Below are 15,521 nucleotides of genomic sequence, written 5' to 3'. Positions count from 1 at the left end.
TTATTTGTTTATAGTTCCCAAATTTTACTAGACAATGTTGTGCGACCTGCTTTATGTTTGAGCCTAACGGAGGAAAAATTATTGTTTAGACGTTTTTTTAAAATCTAGCGAACAACCGAAATAAAGAAAACTGTTGTTAGAAGTTATTATCGTGCATTTATAAATCACGTTTTGGACCGAAAAACGGCCAGATACCGGACATTTTGATCTAATCCTATAATTACAACTGGGGGGGGGGGGATAGCTTCCAGTACTAGTATTATTTAAGGACAGTTCACTTTCATTACTGTTATCTGAATTATGGTTAGTATTAGTATTATTTTCACTCTTAGTAATTACGTTGTTATGTAAATTAGGGTTACTAGTTATTAATCCATCCTCATTATCATCACCTACCATACTTTTATCTATACTATCTATATTATTGGTATTGTTATTATCACTATTTACATCAATGTTGTTGTTATTATTATTATTATTATTATTATTATTATTATCACTATTTACATCAATGTTCTTCTTCTTCTTCTTCTTCTTCTTCTTCTTATTATTATTATTATTATTATTGCTATTTTTATAATTATTATTACTATCATTGTTGTTACTATTCATTCTATTCCTAGCTAACTTAATGTTTTTACTGTCAAGTCTAGCTATTATGGTAGCCATATTTGGGAGAGTAGAATATGATATTCTCACTGATTTCTTAGAAATTATTATATAATAGTTATGCGAGGCTGAGAAGTTTTTTTCCAGTATAGACATAAATCTACTGTACATATTCGTCGAGATCGCCTAGTTGAAGGGGATATTTAACCAAATGACATTTTTTCTTTTATATTTTTTGTTTGAGTAAGAGTGGGAAAGATTAGTGCTATCAGTATTCATACGAGAATCATTATTCGTTTTAGGCTTATTTTTATGCCTATTGGGTTTTTACTTTGTGGCAGAAATTTTTGTGTAGTTATTCACGTTTATTTTAACTAGGTTAGCATTTTCATATTTATTTATGATCTATTTACTATTTCTATTCTTATAATTAGGTTTATACACTAGGTTCTTTTCTTCTATTGACTTAAGTTTATTTAGGGTATGAAATTCTATATTACTTGAGCCACTTACAGTCACTTCATTGTTTAGGAGATTTATGTTATCAAGATCTAGGAAGGTGATTTCCTGGTCATATACAGCCTTAGATAATGCAACATTATAATGATTAGAGTGAGAGTCAAAGATTTCACTATTTGATGATAATTTTGAAATTCTCTGAGAAATATTTTTAGCTATTGATTTTAGTATATTCGGGTGTTGATTGGATGATTTATTTACGTAATTGGTAACTTCACCCTCATTTCTAAATGGGTAATGTAACTTTGAATTTAAGTCTAACGTAAAGTCTAGGAAATTCACTATCTTGGTGTTAGGTTCATACGTAATGCCTAGGATGAAATCTTTGAAAAATTGACTAATTTTCTTTTTTATACTCTCAATACTTGATCTACTGTTGCTAGGTACAATAAACAAAGCATCGTCTCTATATAAACCACCTTCTGGGATACCTTAAATATATATATATTGTGAAGGAATTCATCAATATACCAAATTTCAAAATCTGTGACAGAAACAAAAAAGATTTCTCTCTCTCTCTCTACCTCTCACTCTCTCTCGGCCTATGTCTTTCATATTCTCAACGCAAAATTTTCCACTCTATGAATTTATCGCTTAGTTTGAGTGTGTGTGTATGCTTGTGTATAATGTATTTCATTAAGGCGACACGGTAATGTAATAACTGTATGCAATATAATAGATTTTAATAGCATACATTTCCGTTAATAAATATGATTTTTCTTAGACTCACTCTCACACACACACACACACACACACACACACACACACACACACACACACACACATACACACACACTGATACATACAGAAGAAAGCATTACGAACGCACGCACGCACATGCACACACACATATATGTACATAACTATAGGTATGTGTTTATGTGTAATTTGATATGTATAATGTCTTAATACATGCATGAATATATATATCACATATTTTTAGCCAGTGTAAAGTGAACATGGGCAATATTATTTGCTTCTTCTACAGCTTCTTTCATGAACAGAGATTTTCTAACATTTTTGTGTCCTAGTCACACAACCAAGGACACTATTTTCTATATATGGCAATCGAAGTAAACACTTGACATGCCTGGCCACGACTACCCACCTCCAAGGAGATCAAATACAGATCGAGACCTGTTGGGTAGAGTCTTGAAGCTAGGGAAGCAGGTGTTATCTCCCGATTGCACTAAATATCGAGTATGAGAAGCGAACTGAATAAATCAACTGATGTGTTCCTCTGGTTAAATGGCAGCGTTGTCGTCTCGTAGATGACAGATAGATAGATAGATAGATAAATAGAAAGAGAGAGGGAGAGAGAGAGATAATATAGATATAGTTATATATTTACATATATATATAAATACACAACTGCAAGCAGATGTATGTATATGAGATAGATGTATGCATGTATGAATATTTATTAGTGCATATATATATATATATATATATATATATATATATATATATTTGTAAAAAATGAAGTTTGAAAATGCTGCTATATTAGACAAATTTAAATTTAACATGTTTCGGTTCTTGAAGTGACGAACCTTATCAAAAAAATTTTTTTTATATATAATAAAGAGAGTCCATGCTATATGTTTAAAGAGTATGATGTAATAGTTCATAATTGTGACATATATTCCATAGAGTCAAATATAAAAAAATTCATATATAATATTCAATAGACTCAAATATAAAAAATTCATGTTCTTGAAAAGGCGAGGAGTTCATTTTAGATTTTACCTTGTGTTCCAATGGGAGCAACAGTAATGCTTTTTGGTCGGTGTCTGCTCGCATAATTTTGGTAAATTTTGTGATTGTTGGATTTATATCAGCTCAGCTAAGCTCTGGTCACTTGCACTGTTCACTGACGTCATATAGGTCCAAACCAATCAAAACCCAGTCTCAATGAATATAGTGAAAAGACTCCTAACTGTATCCTGTTAGGAAACCAGCCAAGCGGAACGACAGTTCGGCCACGGAAGAAACACGTCATCATTTTTTTGATGAATCGAAATTAGATCTGATCCATGACTGTATCCTGTTAGGTGGCTAGTCCAGCAGAACGAGTAGTTTGACCTCGGAAGAAAGACGTATATATAATATATATATATATATATATATATATATATATATATATATATATATATATATATATAATATATATATATATTATATATATATATGTATATATATATATATATATATATGTATATGCATATATATATGCATGTATATATGTATATATGTATATATAATATATATATGCATATATAATATATGCATATATATATATATATATATATATATATATATATATATATATATGTATGCATGTATATGCATGTACGTGGTCGTTTCAAAATTTCACGAACGAGTTCTATAACGCGCCACAAGAGGGCTGCATACAATTGTATGCGCGGTGGTAGCTAGCAGTGACCTTCATGCGGCACCCTGCTGAGTGACATCGCTGTATATACTTCGCAAGATGTGGAATTTGCATTTCGGTGATACTGTAATCTCCGATTTTTGTCATGAACAGGAAATTGGAAGAAATGAAGAAAGTGTAATTTTGCGTTAAAATTGGGGAGTCTGCTACAGAGAGATTGAGCATGCTTCGGCAAACTTATGGCGGTGAGATAGTGGGTCGTACGTAATGTTTCGAGTGTACGGGCGCACGAAAAAATTACAGCTTAATCCAGAGCATGTTCATCATTTTTTCCCGACATCCTCGGTATTGTGCATTGGGAGCTTTTTCAGGGCGGACGTTCGGGAAAAATGCCCGTATCTGTGATTCGCAAAGTATTGAATTATTCACGACAACAATGCACCTATCACCTCACTCATGAGTTTCTTGCCAAAAACAACATGCAATCGACTCTGCACCTGCTCTATTATCCAGATTTACCACCTGCTGACTTGTATCTGTTCTTCAAGATGAAAAATCAGCTCAGGGCGAATTTAATACCATTGTTGAGATTACAAAAGTGTCAGAAAAGCTGAGGAAGTTTTATTATTGCTCAGGTAACATAAGTTACTTTTATTAAACATCACTAGTTCAGAAAATTTATATATACGACGGGTTTCCTTCAGTTACCGTGAACCCAATTAATTAAGATACACGGGTTTGTTCGGCTGGAGAGCAGAGTACACGCAGAAGGACTGAATACAGAAGCAAAATTCTTATCACACAGCCATGCCAACGCCAAAGCGTATGCACACACACACACACGCACACACACACACACACTCACACATACGTACACACACACAATACACACACACACACATATGACAGAAATGGAAAATGGATTTTACGAGATTCGTTAATCATTACTGCCGTTTCAACCCGTCTTCAATCGGCCCCTCACGGATGAGATAATGGTCGATTGGCCGAGGTGCATCTTTCTTTGCAGATGATTCTCATCAGTTGACATTTCAAAAAGTTCTCTGCTCACTAAACTCGGTTTCACTTGGTTCGATTATAATGTATTTCGTTAGTTATAATAATAATAATAATAATAATAATAATAATAATAATAATAATAATAATAATAATAATTTTAGTACGAAGAAGGTGAAGAAGAAGAAGAAGAAGAAGAAGAAAGAAGAAGAAGAAGGAGAAGAAGAAGAAGAAGAGAAGAAGAACAAACACAACAACAACAACAATAACAACGAAGAAGTCGGTGATGAATAAAAAGTAATATAAGTAGCAAAAAAAGTAAAATTATCAGGCATACACACAGACACAAACGTACGAGGGACACACCAAACGTTGTTTTATGTTGTGAACGACTAGCTACATTAAAATCCTTCCTAAAGAAATTGAAACGGCATATGCAGCCATCACACTAGACAGTTTGATCAAATTGCCCCAGCTGTAGCACACTGTACAAATATAAAATGATACTACCAGCTTCAGCACGTCATGTAATTGTAGTGTTTAAAATAATTCATATTATTGAATCAGTATCTCAAAAGAGTGAGGATGAATATATTTCTATACTTTCTTTTCTTGAAGAAAGTATAGATATATACTGTATAAAGATATATTTCATAATATGCCCACCTACAGACACAAATACAAACATACATATTCACGTACAATCGTACACTGATACACAAAATGTTAGACATTAATGCAGACACATACAGACACAAACGCTCATAGACACCTTCATACACACTCTAACATGAAAATAGTAGCAGAAAATTAGTTAGAGATACAGAGAGAAAAGGGAAGATTATAAGTCATCAAGTTCCGAGAAAAATTTCATAAATAAAATATCAAAAAACTTAATTAACTTACATTTCCTCTAAACTTGGAAGGTTTTGAAAGGATCCTTTTTGGATGATTCTGATCTTACTCCTACTGAGATCTCTGAAACATAAAACACAGTCCAAAAGAAAGAGTATTAAAAAGATTTCTTATACAATATTAAATCTTGTAACTTTAGAATGATATTAATAAAAAGAGGACGGTGAATGAGAAAATGGCCGAGATGATGTTCATGATGATGATGAGGAGTATTGCGATGTTGATTGTAAATGTTGTAATAATGACGGTGAGAAGGAAAAGGGGGATAATGATGATGATTATTATCGAAAACGATGAGAAACGCTACCGATTAATTGGTGATGACGACGTTGATTATTATGATGTTCATAACGAAGGTGATGATGATTCTGCATGCTAGAAATAGCAGAGTAAATGGTGGAAGGAAATAGTCATGATGACAGGATAAATTATAACGATTAGTGAATACGAAAATATGATTAGCAGAGAGACTATAAATATGATAGCGCTGAAGATGATACTGATGATAATGATGATGATGATGATGATGATGATGATGATGATGATGATGATGATGATGATGATGATGATGATGATGATTGTAACGATCGTGACAATGATGATGATGAAAGATGTGATGAAAAATTAGAAATTGATAAGAATAACGAAGAAGGTGAGGGAAAATAAATCATAGAACGGATAAATATAGTGAAGAAGAAGAAGAAGAAGAAGAAGAAGAAGAAAAGAAGAAGAGAAGAAGAAGAAGAAGAAGAAGAAGAAAGAAGAAAAGAAGAAGAAGAAAAGAAGAGAAGAAAAAGAAGAAAGAAGAAGAGAAGAAAGAAGAAAGAAGAAGAAGAAGACGAAGAAGAAGAAGAAGCGAAAATGATTCATGAAGAGAGGAGAAAGCAGTTGAAAAAATTAAAAGCAGAAGAACCAGAAAATTATGAATAAGATAAATGTAGAGAAAATTTATGATGAAGACGATAAATGCAGGAAAACAAGATATATTAGGACAAGAAAAATAACGTGTTATATCAGAATAGGGAAAGAAGTGGGAATAAAAGAATATAAATACAAGTACTATAGTCACACATCAGACAAACGCAAACATATATATATATATATATATATATATATATATATATATATATATATATATATATATATATATATATATATATATATATATGCTAAACTTATATAAAATAACAACAATTTCCAAGACGTTACCTTAGACTTAAACTCAAAGTTACATTACCCATTTAGAAAGGAGAGTGAAGTTAGCAGATATGTAAATAAGTTATCCAATCACCCCTGAATATTCTACACTCCCAAATATGGCTACCATAATAGCTTAAAAACATTAAGTTAGCTAGGAATAGAATGAATAGTAACGACAATGATAATAATAATAATTGTAAAAGTAATAATAATAATAATAATAATAATAATAATAATAATAATAATAATAATAACAACAACATTGATGTAAATAGTGATAATAACAATACCAATAATATAGATAGTATAGATAAAAGTATGGTAGGTGATGATAATGAGGATGGATTAATAACTAGTAACCCTAATTTACATAACAACGTAATTACTAAGAGTGAAAATAATACTAATACTAACCATAATTCAGATAACAGTAATGAAAGTGAACTGTCCTTAAATAATACTAGTACTGGAAGCTATCCACCCCCCCCCCAGTTGTAATTATAGGATTAGATCAAAATGTCCGGTATCTGGCCGTTTTTCGGTCCAAAACGTGATTTATAAATGCACGATAATAACTTCTAACAACAGTTTTCTTTATTTCGGTTGTTCGCTAGATTTTAAAAAAACGTCTAAACAATAATTTTTCCTCCGTTAGGCTCAAACATAAAGCAGGTCGCACAACATTGTCTAGTAAAATTTGGGAACTATAAACAAATAATATAGAATTCAATCTAAAATGGGATATAGTAAGAAGAGAACAACCTTATTGAAATAGTAGGGATGGTTGTCAACTTTGTTCTATGGAAACTTATGAATTTTGAAACATCAGAGTAATACAAATCTGTTGAATTACCGTTTGGAACAAGGATTATCTTGTATACATCGTACGACCCGACCCGTACGATTAAATACTTTAAAGAATAAAATTCTGAATATTCCTAAATTTTTCAAATTTTACTTATTTTTAACCAAATAAAAACGAATATACCATACTGGCTTTCAAATTAACATTCATAGATGACTAAGAAAACTTCACTGCAAACTTAAAATTGAATTCTTCTTTTTTCTAAAATTAAACTGTATGAATCTAAATAGTTGGAATCCTAAATAGTATGAATTCCAAATAGTATGAATACTAAATAATATGAATCCTATGTCCCCAAGAAAACTATTCGGTTCCCCTTGATTATCTCACTTCCATTTCTTAATATATAATTAGTCTAAGATATCTTTACGAAATATATTTAACCTAATATGAACGAATATACCATACTGGTTTTAGTTTAACACTCATATATGACTAAAGAACTTCATTGCAAACTTAGAATTAAATTCTTATATTTATAGTGTTCTCCAATACTAAAAAGTATTAATACTATGTCCCTAGGGAAACTATTTGGTTCATCTTGATTATCTCACTTCAATTTCTTAACATATAATTAACCTAAGATATTATTACCTAACTAATTACCTTTATCCGCAGGTAGTAAATATTATTTCCAACAGATCCTATATTTTAATTCATTAATATCAACTCACTATCTATGAAATCTGAATAATTTACTCTTCTAAATTACCTCTCTTCATATTATTAAACCACCTACTACTAAACCTACGAATTTCTTGCTTCTTTGATTTTTCCTTATCCATCTTTCTTAGGATATATTTTGACCCCTAATATGTTCACTTGATTAATATGACTTTTCCCCCCAGTTAATAAGTACTATGCCTACTCATAATAAGTGATAGACTTTTTCTCCAAATTGAATAAATTTTAGAGTTATGTTTTTTCCTTTATTTTAAAGTGTCAAAGTACTCGGAACTTATAGACCAACTGTGAATGTTATTGTGACCTCTTCCATCTTTCCTAGTATATATTTTGACCCCTAATATATTCATTTGATTAATAAGGATTTTCCCCCAGTTAATAAGTACTATGCCTACTCATAATAAGTGATAGTCTTTTCTATGAATTGAATAAATTTTATATATATATTTTCCCTTTATTCTAACGTGTCAAAGTACTCGGACCCTATAGGCTGATTGTTGTGATGATGTGCATGGCTTTTATAAGGTCTCTGCATTCTCTGTGAATGTTATTGTGACCATTTGTCATTGACCTAGTTCTCCTAACGCTGGATCTGTTCATCAAATAGTAGTAATTGGCATTTAGTTGTGACACTCCTGTCTTCTACATAAATTCCTTTATATGGAGCTCTGACATCCATCTCACCCCATTTCTATAAATAGAAAATCTTTATTGTCGCCTTTCATTCATTCATTCTCCCTCTCAGAACCTTACAGTAGTCTGGAACAACTGAATCTTAGTCAGTCAGTTGACTACCTCAAATGTTCTTAAAATTTAAATCCACATCTTTCTCTATACATCTACCTTCTCTATAATGTTGCGACTTGATATGAAAATTATGTATTAATGGAAAACCTCTAATAATGGCTGATGAGTGCTCAACATTTTAATACTGTTGTAATACTTACAACATTTAATAAAATGATGTAGTGCGAAACGATCGTACCAAATTACCGGAGTCATTCTTGTTGCTTATTTTGATTATATATATATATATATATATATATATATATATATATATATATATATATATATATATAAATGTATAAATGCACATAAACACATACACCTATATATACGTTATCAAACCCTGATGTATGAACGCACACTCTCACTTCCAGCCCACACATATATTCCCACTTTCTTGCACACAGGCACACACAAATTGCAAGACAATATGAATTGTAGAAGAATGAGGGTAAATAAACAAGATAAGAGAGACGTTTAGTTTGTGGAAATGACATTGGATGTCATATCGTGATCTTATGAAGAAGATGACTAACATAAGAGAAAGTTGATGAAGAATAGGCCGAAAAAGGAAACAACGATGAAGCAGCAGCAGCAGCAGTAGTAGTAGTAGTAGTAGTAGTAGTAGTAGTAGTAGTAGTAGAAGAAGAAGGAGAAGAAGAAGATGATGATGATGATGATGATGATGATGAAGATGATGATGATGATGATGATGATGATGATGATGATGAGCAATGATGTAAAAAATAAGGAGGAAACGAAGAAGTCTGTCATGAAGAAAACCTAAATATAATATTTCTGATCTTATAATAATTCTGCTTGTCATTATGTTAATTAGTCCGTCGGTAACGCTTTCTCTAAGGTAGAAGGAACGTGACTGTAATGCTTTCACGTGATTAGTTGAATGGAAAGAGAGACCAAGAGAAAGAAAAAGGAATGAGAAAACGAAAGTAAGTCGAAGAGTGGAGCAGAAAGAGAGGGATAGGGAGAAACAATCGTAGACACCTTCATACGCATTCAAACAGGAATACAGTAGCAGAACATAAGATAGAGATAGAGCGAGAGAAAGAATGATAGACATTAAATTTATAGAACAATTTTGTGAATAAAATAATATCAAAAAAACTGATCCAACTTACAAACAGCGTAAACTTGGAAGATTTTGAAAGGCTGCTTCTTGGATAGTCGTGATCTTATTCGTATCGAAATCTCTGAAATAAAAAACACAGTTAAAAAGAAAGAGTATTAAAAAGATTTCTAATAAAATATGAGATCTTGTATCTTCAGAATCATATAAAGAAAAGAGGAAATGGCAGGGATGATGATGATGATGATGAGGGGGAGGAGGGTGGCGATGTTGATGGTAAATGTTATAATAATGACGGTGAGGAGGAAAAGGGGGATAATGATGATGATTATTATCGAAAACAATGAGAAAGGCTACCGATGAATTGGTTAATGACGACTTTGATTAGGAAGGTGATGATGATTCTGCATGCTAGAAATAGCAGAGTAAATGGTGGAAGGAAATAGTTATGATGACAAGATAAATTATAACGATTAGTGAATACGAAAATATGATTAGCAGAAGGACTATAAATATGATAGCGCTGAAGATGATACTGATGATGATGATGAGGGGGAGGAGGAGGAGGGGGATGGTGAAGGAAAATAAATCAGGGATAGTATATATGTAGCAAAGTGGTAGAAGAAGACGAAGAAGAAACGAAAATGACTCCTCAAGAGAGGATAAAGCAGTTGAAAAAAGATGAGTTATATAGGAATAAGCACTTAATTGAACAACAAGAGAATGAAAGTGCCAGCAGGTAAAATGTAATTACGAAAGTGTGAACTACACTTCAGAGGAAGGGATTATATAAATCGTTCCAATTTTTCCACAAGCAATGAAATAGCTGCACCGTGAAAATAGAGACATTCTTGTCTATCCATGGAATACCCCTGCAGAGTGAATCGCGTAGACATTGTGCCATCTAGTCCCAATGAGCTATCTACTTATATTCCCTCATGTAAAGTCCGGATGGCACTGTGGGATTCTATATGTGGCGAAACGCAGAACATCCGCTCGCAGACGACTCACGATGTAATTTAGGGTTGCTGATTGCAGTACCTTGGGGACCATCAGGCCCAGTTGCTCGTAGAGCAGTACAGTGGACTTATGGACTACCTGCAGAGAGCAGCTGATGAGAATGTTGAGTCAGGAGCTGTACTCGGAATATGCATCAATATAATCAGGATGCAATGCCAATTGCATCAGAGTATGGTAAACCTGACTTAATTGTCACATATACATCCAACCTTAAGTGCCATGAAATAGAAAATAATCTGCAGCAAAATGGGACACCAGGAAACTGACCAGATTTGGTTGCAAGAGTGTACAAGTTGTATCTCACTGAACGTCTGAAGGATATAAAGGACAGACACGTATTTGATGTATCAATAGTTCATGCCCATATCATCGAGTTTCAAAATAGTGGACTTCCACACTGCCATATGCTCGTAGACAAAGTGAAGATCAGAGATGATGTAGACAGAATGGTATTAACCGAAATTTCTATGATCTAGTTAAATAAATTCATGGTACATGACCTTTGTATGGAGAATGGCTCTTTAATGTCCTTCGCCTGTGGAAACACTTACAAGTACTCTATGATGGAAGACTATGTTCAGCGAGGTCAGAATGCAGACTCTACACTCCATAAATTCCGTGCTAATTGAAAATAGCACTAGCTGCCTTTATACTGCCTTGCATGAACCGGTTGGAGTGTAACGGGTTGAGCATAAAGAGGACGTGAACTACCCACTCATTCCAACCCTTAGTGATGAACAGAGAGTGGTCACTGATTCAGTCATTGAAGACAGTTAAAAGGGTGAGGTGAGGTGCAGGAATGTTCCTGTTTCTGCACAGATGTTCCTGGAGGTTGGGACAAGAATTACATATTTAATACACTGATCTCCCATCTACGAAGGAGAACCTATCAAGTTTGCTGTGGTTCGTGGAGAGGCATAGCTTCAACATTGCTATCTGGTGGAAAGATGGTGCACAATTTGTTCAAATTGCCCGTTCCTCTGTTGGAAACTAGCTTTTGCAATGTACCACCCACGTCTGACCACACAAATTATTTGAGAAATTTGTATTTGATTATTATAGATGAGGCTTCCACGATCTCTCTGTATGCTTTTCATGCTAATGCCAAAGCTCTGAAAGAAATCACTGGCAACAATAAAGGTTTCGGTTGAAAAGCTGTGTTCATTGGTAGAGACTTCAGGCAAGTTCTGCCAATATTGCCAAGAGGAACTCGTGAGGCAGTAATTGAGGTCTGCATTGAGAACTCTCCTCTCTGGTTACACTTCATACATTTATATGTTGAGCCAAAATAGAGCAATAACAGATCGAAGAGAATTCGCAACATGACCACTACACTTTGACAATGGCACCACAGCTCTTGTGCAAGGTCCAAGTGAGTCAGTGATGATGTAAACGTGCTACATGATTCATGCTTTAATGGGTCGCTGATAAATGATGCTTTTTGGCAATGCCCCTCAAGAACAAAGAACAAGTAGAGTGATCCTCTCACCAAAAAGTTCAGACTACTTAAAGATAAACGAAGGGGTTATGGATAAACTCCCAGGGGACCAGTGCTTTTATTACAGCATGGATAAGATCTTCATAGATGACCTGCTGAAGCTGAGCGATATCCACTGGAATTTCTGATTCCATGGATACCATCTGGAATGCCACCTCTTAGATTGTATTTGAAACCTGACTCCATAATCATGCTCCTGAGGAATATTTCAATTGAAAATGGTCTCTATAACGGAACAAGACTGGAAGTGGAGGCCTTCCATCAAAACTCGATTGAAGCCTCAGTAATAAGTGGCACATTGATCGGGAGACGTATTCTCATTCACAGAATAAGGCTGGCACTGAGACACCTAATCCCGTTCGCTTGACATTTGCAATGACTATCAATAAATCACATGGGCAGGCATTCGATAAACTGGAGCTATTCTTGCCTGAAACTGCGTATTAATGGTCAACTATATGTTGTTTCCCAACGGCTCACAAACATTATCTGATATTAAAGTTAAAGTTATCAACACTGACAAAGAAGGGAAAAGAAGAGGGAGAAGTTACGCGAACAGCACAATCTGAAACGAAGTATTAGATTGAAAGGTGTACGCAAATTGAAATATGTATAAGCTCTGATGCACCGCCTTTCTTATGATCTACAACGATGTGGCTTTCAGACGATGCCATGTTGCATTAAATTTTCAACCCTCTGTTTTACCTATAAAATCATTTTTTTACTATAATATTTTCTGTTTTCTTGATATGAGTTTGTGGCCATGTAAATTTTAAAATGTAATTATTTTCTCTCAATGGGGAAAAAAGAATAAAAAATTGAATATTTATTTTATGATTGCTGTGTATTAAGTCTATAAAATCGTACATAAAGTATATAAAGTATATATATAAAGTGCATTAAGTAATTATCAGTTTCCTTCAATTTTCATTGAATAGCAGATGAGAAACATTCCTTTCATACACACACAAAACAGTCTACGCTTTCTGATTTTTTGGATAAATTATTCAGGAGTCACTGAAAAGGTTTATTATTAATTCCGTGGAATGTCGCTTTGTTTTCAAATTACGTTTCACATTTTGTTTGAAAAAAAGTGTGGATTATAATGGTGATCACCGATTTCCAAAGTTTTTCATTTAAAACTTTTGTTCATGCGTCATTCAAAAGCATTGGCCAAAATCGGTACCGATTGGGATTGGGGATTTGAAAAAAAATCAACATACATTCAAAAAATTTTTAAAGACCTTCCTGCCATCATTTCCAACGTTGAGGTGAAAAAAAAATTTTAATATCATCACCAGAACAAGTGCAGGAGTGGCTGTGTGGTAAGTAGCTTGCTTACCTCATTGAGCATGTGCGAATCAGAGTTGTGTTTGCTACTGAAACTGTAAAGAGGTGTTTTTGAAGCCGTCTTAAATTGAAGATTTTTGAACCTCAGTTGTAAGGTAAAACTTTGGTGGGTGGGGGTCTAGTGGGGACCTGTTGTCTGCGGCAATTATTTACACACAAGAAGTCTTCACTGGATTCTAGTCTACCTGTAGCTGAGTGAATATTTTTTCACTTAACTGTGAAAATTATTGTTTTGGTGGGCATATCCTGCGCAAAATTGTATTTGAGAATAGCGTTTGTTCAGGAATAACTCTGGGAATTTTTAGAAAAGATTTCAACAATATTGTTCCTGTTAAGGAGTACCTATGAGAAGAAAATTGAAATGATTTGTGTTAACATTTTGGCCTGGAGTACGAAGTGGCTTTTGTTGTGTTTTGAACTGCTGCTCTCTCTCTTCGTCTCTCTTTTATTTAAAAAAAGACACTTTATTGAACTGTTAATTTTTTCTCCTTTTTTGTTTGGACTTTTTCTCTTCCTTCTTTTTCCTTAATTATTTTGTATTTTATGAAGTGTTTTTTGGACTTTTTTTAAAATAAACATGGCAAAGAACAATGGGAAGCTGGTGTATTTGGAATTTATACCATCCAAAGGATGATTAAAAGAACTTGAAAGTAAGACGGTGATTTTGAGGACCTACTCTAGGATCCTCGACGCCATTGCTGTTTTCAAAAAAATATAATCGAAAGAGAGATGGCAGAATTTAAGCCAGATATCAAGTTTATCACTCGGAGGGTCAAATATGCAACCGTGTGGTTGCTGTTTGACTCCCCAGAAATAGATTGTGTATTTGCGAGCCAGCTCCTAGAAGGCAATGAAATTTTGTTTCTTCTCACTTATTGTGGGAAGAAGTTGACGACGCTTGGGCTTACGGCTTATCACTCGGAGTTGAGCCCGAGTGGATAGGAGATACTATCCGCCGGGGTCTGGGTGGCAGTAGCACCAAACTCTTCAATGTAAATATTCTACCTGCGGCTTGCTGGGAGGGGTCAAAAGCTGTTTTGACCCTCTGGACCCAGTCAGCGGAAAGTCTGGAATTTCCAGACTTTTTGAGAATGGGCGGGTCCAAGTATCTGGTGATGCTTGAGGGAGCCCCCCTCCAAGTGTCATCGGTGTCTGGAGCCTGGCCATATAAAAAAAGAACTGTCCTCAACGGCAAAGCAAAGTCCTGGAGCGGTTGACGGAGAACACTGTAGAGGAGGAATTGAAGGCAGCCGAGGTGTCAGAGGATGCCTCAAAGAAGAGCCGCAAAATGAAGAAGGTGAGTAATAATGGGTGCTCACCGAAGGATTCTGGGAATGAGGGAGGGCGGGCACATGTCCCGGTCACGGAGGAGACGCACCCTCCCACAGTCAAGAAGAAAAAAGAGGAAGAGAAGAAACGGGATATTGCCGGCAGTCGGATACATGGAGCCTCATCGGTGGGGGTTGTTCCACCGGCGGGGTTGCGTGGGTAGACACTCTTGGTAAGAATTGTGCAGCCAACGGTAGAATTGACTACCTCGGACCCGGAGGAGGAAGAACCGCTGGACTTCTGTTATAGAGGG

The 15,521-nt window shown here is 34.4% G+C and overlaps 1 long non-coding RNA gene across 1 annotated transcript in view; it reads right to left on the bottom strand.

The window, feature by feature from the left end:
- LOC118768438 overlaps nucleotides 1-10,182 on the bottom strand; it is a 29,643-nt gene extending 19,461 nt beyond the window's left edge. The window contains exons 1-2 of the long non-coding RNA XR_005004280.1: nucleotides 10,137-10,182; nucleotides 4,011-4,017 (exon numbers count right to left, since the gene is read on the bottom strand). This is a non-coding gene — a long non-coding RNA (uncharacterized LOC118768438). The remainder of the gene's footprint in view (nucleotides 1-4,010; nucleotides 4,018-10,136) is intronic.
- Nucleotides 10,183-15,521: the final 5,339 nt, after the last annotated feature.

The sequence above is a fragment of the Octopus sinensis genome, linkage group LG29, assembly GCF_006345805.1.
Source record: "Octopus sinensis linkage group LG29, ASM634580v1, whole genome shotgun sequence".
In the NCBI taxonomy this organism is placed as follows: Eukaryota; Metazoa; Mollusca; class Cephalopoda; order Octopoda; family Octopodidae; genus Octopus; species Octopus sinensis.
This window is presented reverse-complemented; position numbering and strand designations above follow the sequence as displayed.